This window comes from Telmatherina bonti, assembly GCF_933228915.1.
Source record: "Telmatherina bonti genome assembly, chromosome: 21".
Lineage (NCBI taxonomy): Eukaryota > Metazoa > Chordata > Actinopteri > Atheriniformes > Telmatherinidae > Telmatherina > Telmatherina bonti.
The window spans coordinates 3,836,448-3,843,839 of NC_136630.1; the positions used below are offsets into that span (position 1 = coordinate 3,836,448).

Consider the following 7,392-nt stretch of genomic DNA (forward strand, 5'->3'; position numbering starts at 1 on the left):
GACCGAAACGCTTCTGTTATCTCCGCAGCAACTCGCCACGCTGCATGGGCACTCCTTGTTGACACACTGAGGGAGTTTGTGTAAACTTGACTTTCTCAGCCCAACAGTCACGTTGAAATGATGTAGAACTGACTGAAAGCTTCTGCAGAAGTCATGATGATTATGTGTTAAGATTCTGGAAAGTTTAGAAGCATAATAAACATGTGAATATGTGAGGAACTGACTAAGAAAAGGGAAAGAGGAAGAAGAGATGCAGGAAAGACAGACTGTGGTCAGTTTGACCAAAAGGGAGTGGTCAGTGTGAGGAGAAGCTAAAGCAGGCAGTATCAGCTGTAAGGGAAACATTGATGATCTGTCAATCAGAAATGTCCATCCATCTGTCCGAAGGAGGTTGTAAGTATGAAACCAAAACAGTGTTGATGAGGCAGATTTATTATTATTATTCATCTCTACTGTCTTTAGCTATGAATTATGAGAGATCAGATAAATATTGAGCATGTACAGCAGCAGTTTCCAGTCTTATGGGTCAAGCTAATTCAAGGCATTGATGTGAAATACAGATTATGTGTCTGAGCAGATGAGACATTTAAATTCAGTTCTAGATGTTGAGAAAAAAAAGGATTGAAAGTAGAAGAATTTTAATGCTTAACTAATATGATATGGTCTTAATTTAAAAATAATAATAAATGGAATTATAGTACTAATTACACATATTTATAACCTGTCATTTAAACATGGAGTGTTCCCAGAAAAAATGAAGATAGCCAAAGTCATGTATCCCTGTCTCCCTGCTCTCCTAGTTTTCATCAATACTGGAAAAACTATTTGTAGCCCAGTTAGATAAATTTATTAAGAAAAAATTAGAATTGGTACAATTTTACTAAAAGAAATTAGAGCAAAATGGCGTTAGGTGGGTGGTATATGACTGGATGAAAAGCTACACTGAAAATAGGAGCCAGTTTGAACAAACTGGAAACTGCCAGTCGACATCCCTACATGTGGTGTTCCAACAGGGTCGATGCTGGGGCCTAAATTGTTCATTTTATATATAATTGATTTATTTTCAGTGTCAGATGTTTTAAAATGTGTTATTTTTGTAGATGACGCAAATATTTTCTGTTCAGGTGATGACTTAATAGTCTAGATAGACTGCAACAGAAGAGATGGGAAACTAAAATCCTGCTTTCATTCAAATAAATTATAATATTTATCATAAATGTTACATTATAAATGTAAATAAAAGTAAATTTATAATAATTGGGAATAATAAAAAGAAGATAAGTATTGATTTAAAAACTGATAAAGTAAAACTGGAAAGAGTGTCTGAAAATAGGTTCCTAGGAGTGGTCCCTGACAATAAACTGACTTGGAAACGTCACATTGATTATCTGTGTGGGAAAACAACTAGAAGTGTTGGGATTCAATCAATATGTAGATATATCCTAAATTCCAAAACACTACCTACCTTGTACAATGTTTTAGTATGACCATATTATAATTATTGTGTGGACGTTTTGGGATCCAGTTTTAAGACTACTCTGCAAAGACTAGTTAATCTACAAAAACAGCCATAAGGGTAATAAATCATGCAGGTTATATGGATCATACAAATATTTTAGTTTTAAAGTACGTTGCCTTAAACTCTGTGACTTAGTCCAGTTTAAAATAGCTCAATTTGTTGTCAAAGTTCAAGGTAATAAGATGCCACATAATTTAAAAAAGAAGCCAGATGTACACACCGCCCGAAAAAGCAGATGTATTTCCATTTATGGAGTAAACTTGTGGAATGGACTAAGTCATGATTTAAAATCATGTCTTAATATTTTCCATTTAAAAAATAAATATAAAGAATTGTTATTGGAAGATTATAAAAAAGAAAACAATTCATAATTTAATTGGTTGTTTTAATTAAGTCTTCTGACTGATGATTCAGTGTGTAAAGGTTTTCTATATAATTATGTTAAACAACAGACTGTAAATAAGGAGTAGTATCTAAACAAGCCTTGGGCTTCCTACTTCTCATTCTCAAATAAGGTTCACCGCTGTACAAGTGTCAAGTTTTGTTCTTGTACTGTATATGTGTTTCAGATAAATAAAAAAGCAAAAACTAATCTTCAATAGAAGAACTATCATTTAGGGGTAACGCTTTGCAATAATGGTACAGATTTACTTAAGTAATATGTAACTAATGATTAATGAAGACTTTATCATGAATTCCTGCTGCTCATCGTGAGCTAATGATGACCTCCATGAAGATTCAGGTGATTACTTCACACCTAATTGATCATCAATTGATGAACATTAGTTCACTGTGTTAATTCATCACCATATCAATGTATTAGATAGAAATATATAATGTAGAAGCACGGTGCAGTATACTGGTTCAGCAGTGATGGGAATGTGTATCCTACTGCACTTTCCAGTTTATTATCAGAAGGAAAAGATTCTAATTGGAGTTTTTTTTTGTTGTATTGTTTCTAAAGCAGCAATGTATTTTTCCATATATGAACCAGTGTCATTCAATCCATCATTCATCATCCTAACCACTTAATCCATTCAGGCTAGCGGGGGAGCTGGAGCCTATCCCAGCAGTCTCTGGGCGAAGGGCAGGGAACACCCTGGACAGCTCGCCAGTCCATCGCAGGGTGAACCAGTGTCATATCTTTGTTAAAAGATATTTTAAAACCTTGTCCCAAGTGCTTTTACATATCCATCTTCACCCATGTGAACTTCTTTGGGTGTTTCTTGCATAAAATATGAATTTTAAAAATCAGTAGCAGGGAATTAAGTGATATATTTGTATCTAAACTGGCTAATTTGTTAGCATATTGATAACAGAGAATTAATTAATTAGGTCTCAAGTAATCACATGGATCTTTATTGAGATCATCATTAGTTCACCATCAACGTAAAGTGGTTCTAATTAGTTCACCATCAACGTAAAGTGGTTCTAATTAGTTCACCATCAACGTAAAGTGGTTCTAATTAGTTCACCATCAACGTAAAGTGTTTCTAATTAGTTCACCATCAACGTAAAGTGGTTCTAATTAGTTCACCATCAACGTAAAGTGGTTCTAATTAGTTCACCATCAACGTAAAGTGTTTCTAATTAGTTCACCATCAACGTAAAGTGTTTCTAATTAGTTCACCATCAACGTAAAGTGGTTCTAATTAGTTCACCATCAACGTAAAGTGGTTCTAATTAGTTCACCATCAACGTAAAGTGGTTCTAATTAGTTCACCATCAACGTAAAGTGTTTCTAATTAGTTCACCATCAACGTAAAGTGTTTCTAATTAGTTCACCATCAACGTAAAGTGGTTCTAATTAGTTCACCATCAACGTAAAGTGGTTCTAATTAGTTCACCATCAACGTAAAGTGGTTCTAATTAGTTCACCATCAACGTAAAGTGTTTCTAATTAGTTCACCATCAACGTAAAGTGGTTCTAATTAGTTCACCATCAACGTAAAGTGGTTCTAATTAGTTCACCATCAACGTAAAGTGTTTCTAATTAGTTCACCATCAACGTAAAGTGGTTCTAATTAGTTCACCATCAACGTAAAGTGGTTCTAATTAGTTCACCATCAACGTAAAGTGTTTCTAATTAGTTCACCATCAACGTAAAGTGGTTCTAATTAGTTCACCATCAACGTAAAGTGGTTCTAATTAGTTCACCATCAACGTAAAGTGGTTCTAATTAGTTCACCATCAACGTAAAGTGGTTCTAATTAGTTCACCATCAACGTAAAGTGGTTCTAATTAGTTCACCATCAACGTAAAGTGTTTCTAATTAGTTCACCATCAACGTAAAGTGGTTCTAATTAGTTCACCATCAACGTAAAGTGGTTCTAATTAGTTCACCATCAACGTAAAGTGTTTCTAATTAGTTCACCATCAACGTAAAGTGTTTCTAATTAGTTCACCATCAACGTAAAGTGGTTCTAATTAGTTCACCATCAACGTAAAGTGGTTCTAATTAGTTCACCATCAACGTAAAGTGGTTCTAATTAGTTCACCATCAACGTAAAGTGTTTCTAATTAGTTCACCATCAACGTAAAGTGTTTCTAATTAGTTCACCATCAACGTAAAGTGGTTCTAATTAGTTCACCATCAACGTAAAGTGGTTCTAATTAGTTCACCATCAACGTAAAGTGGTTCTAATTAGTTCACCATCAACGTAAAGTGTTTCTAATTAGTTCACCATCAACGTAAAGTGGTTCTAATTAGTTCACCATCAACGTAAAGTGGTTCTAATTAGTTCACCATCAACGTAAAGTGTTTCTAATTAGTTCACCATCAACGTAAAGTGTTTCTAATTAGTTCACCATCAACGTAAAGTGGTTCTAATTAGTTCACCATCAACGTAAAGTGTTTCTAATTAGTTCACCATCAACGTAAAGTGTTTCTAATTAGTTCACCATCAACGTAAAGTGGTTCTAATTAGTTCACCATCAACGTAAAGTGGTTCTAATTAGTTCACCATCAACGTAAAGTGGTTCTAATTAGTTCACCATCAACGTAAAGTGGTTCTAATTAGTTCACCATCAACGTAAAGTGGTTCTAATTAGTTCACCATCAACGTAAAGTGGTTCTAATTAGTTCACCATCAACGTAAAGTGGTTCTAATTAGTTCACCATCAACGTAAAGTGTTTCTAATTAGTTCACCATCAACGTAAAGTGTTTCTAATTAGTTCACCATCAACGTAAAGTGGTTCTAATTAGTTCACCATCAACGTAAAGTGGTTCTAATTAGTTCACCATCAACGTAAAGTGGTTCTAATTAGTTCACCATCAACGTAAAGTGGTTCTAATTAGTTCACCATCAACGTAAAGTGGTTCTAATTAGTTCACCATCAACGTAAAGTGGTTCTAATTAGTTCACCATCAACGTAAAGTGTTTCTAATTAGTTCACCATCAACGTAAAGTGGTTCTAATTAGTTCACCATCAACGTAAAGTGGTTCTAATTAGTTCACCATCAACGTAAAGTGGTTCTAATTAGTTCACCATCAACGTAAAGTGGTTCTAATTAGGAAGGAAAGCTGTTAACTGAAGATGTTATAATGTGGACTTGCAGGTGAGTTTCTGTCCAGGTTATATAAGCAGCAGGTTGGTGTTTTATCTTCGCGTTGCAGGGAACTTTGTGTGTGTTTGTTGTTTTTTTGCAGGGTTAAAGATGTGATGAACTCTGTCCTGGACCGAGGAGGACATGGACAACCACCAGGCATGTGAAACAGACGCTGATCCAGCATGCAGGAAACATGACAGGTTGGTATTAGTCTGGATTCGTGCAGGAACGCTTCCTGCCAGCATCACATTGATCCACTGTGTGAAAGATTCATCAAACAACCTTCTTAGCTACGTGGAAAGAAAATGTTTCCATTTCTAAACCTTTTAACCTGCCAGGTTTTGGTAATGTTAAAAAATTAAATCAAGCTTCTGTTTCCAGGTGTTTCCATCTGGATCTGACTCACAAAATATTCCAAAAGAACATTTTAAAAGCTATAAAGTTCTTTTGTCTCACATCCATCCTCTCATGTCAGTCTCAACTGTTTGCATCTATTATACTCGTCTGTCTCAGGATAAAATCTATCAGGACTTTACGCTCATCACAGAATTCAGGCTCCTGATGAGGAGCAGCTATTTGTACATGTTTGCTTTTAGCTTCACAGCTGTGATCATTTCCATGTTTTCGGCTGGGATGCATGTTGATCACGCAGGTTTTGTGGGTCTGCCTCTGACGTGGTCCCATCTGAATCTCTTCATTCCTCGTGTTCTGCATACAAACACACTCACTGGATTTGTCATGGTTCGGACTTTGTGTGTCTTTGGTTCTTGTTTTCTGTTTTATCTTGAAGTTGTGATTTCTGTAGAGCCTTGTTTCCTGTTGATTACGTTCACCTGGACGGTTCACTCCACCTGTGTCTGGTTCTGTTTCTGTCTGCCTTTACAGCCCTGGGTTTCTGTTCTCCGTGCTGGTTCTTTGTGTTTACTTGTCTCTAGTTGCTTGTAATGTTTCCGTCCTGTCTTCTGTTGAGTTTTGATGAAAACCTGTCCCTGCATCCTGTCTGCCTCTCCATCCTGCAACTGGGTCCCCACACCTCCACCAATCCATGACAGACTGAACCAGCCTCACTCGGACCCAGCGGACAAGGGAATGACTACTCGAGTACTTGTGCAGAGAAGCTGCAAAGAACCTCCTGACCTGAAAGAGTCTGACCCCATGCCTTCCAGGTGTCCCCCGTCATGTAACAGCTCAACTCAACTTTATATATAAAGTCTTTTAAAACAACCAAAGTTGGGATAAAGTGCTGTACATCAGCCAAAACAACCAGAGAGTAAAACAATTAGGAGATAAAAAAAAATAACACAGTAAAACAATAGATCAAATCAGGAAAAAAAAAACAATAAAACAAAATAAATAAATAGTAAATGAACCAAAATAAAGCACACTGACCAGAAGCAGACTCACACTGGGTTAAAAAGCCAGGAGAAGGGAACGTCCAGGCGCCGTAAGCGTAGACACCCAGTGAGCATCACGTCCAGCGATCTGGTGGGAATGCTGCTTTGGGCTGGAACCAGAACCAGAGCCGCTGGACAGGGTGGTCCAGTCACCTTTCCTGGGAACCAGACTGGCTGTCAAGCCACCGTTTCCACGGTCCCTGTCAGGTGTGTCGCCACCTGCTGGATTACTTCCATTCACTGCTAAACAAAAAGAAGAAAAAAAATAAAATCATATCAAAGCTTTGTGTCGTTTCATTTGTGTTTGTGTGTGATTCAGATTTATGTTTTTTTGTTCATTTGTTTTTAGCTGAGAATGTGTCAAACTAATAAAAAGCTTTTCTCCTGAATGAGGTACAAAAGTAGATAAAGAGTACAAATTCATAAAGAATATATCTAAATATATGTTTTGTTGATGTTACAGTAAAATGAAATTATTCTGTCATCATCTGTTAAATGACCGAAAGCAAAATGAAATAACTGTGCTGGAAGTTTATTAGTAATTTGGTCATTCTAAAGCTGATTCTGTATAAATTATATATCTGTAACAGAAATTATTATTAGTCTGGTTGTAACTAAACTAATAGAATTAATTGTACGTTCAGCAGGTATTATTTCTGCTGGCGGACGATTATATTTAACCACACGGGGCATCTTCTAGTGATGTGTCATGCTCAGAAGCACCAACTCTCTGATTAGAAAGCTGGTGCGAAAGGAGACGTTGGCACAGGTGAAACGCCTTTCTAGTCATCTCATTTTCACTTACGTGCAACATTTATAAAACAAAACTGCAGCTTTTAGTGCAAGGTTATTTGGGAGGAATCTCGTAAAACAAATGGTAAGAATCTTATATGGATAATCATCGCATTTTTTATCACTTCTTTTATTT

General features: G+C 36.2%; 1 long non-coding RNA gene across 1 annotated transcript in view; it reads left to right on the top strand.

The window, feature by feature from the left end:
• The first annotated feature begins 327 nt into the window (after positions 1 to 327).
• The window catches only part of LOC306771670, a 7,843-nt gene continuing 778 nt past the window's right edge, over positions 328 to 7,392 (top strand). The window contains exons 1-2 of the long non-coding RNA XR_013771767.1: positions 328 to 393; positions 5,171 to 5,270. This is a non-coding gene — a long non-coding RNA (uncharacterized lncRNA). The remainder of the gene's footprint in view (positions 394 to 5,170; positions 5,271 to 7,392) is intronic.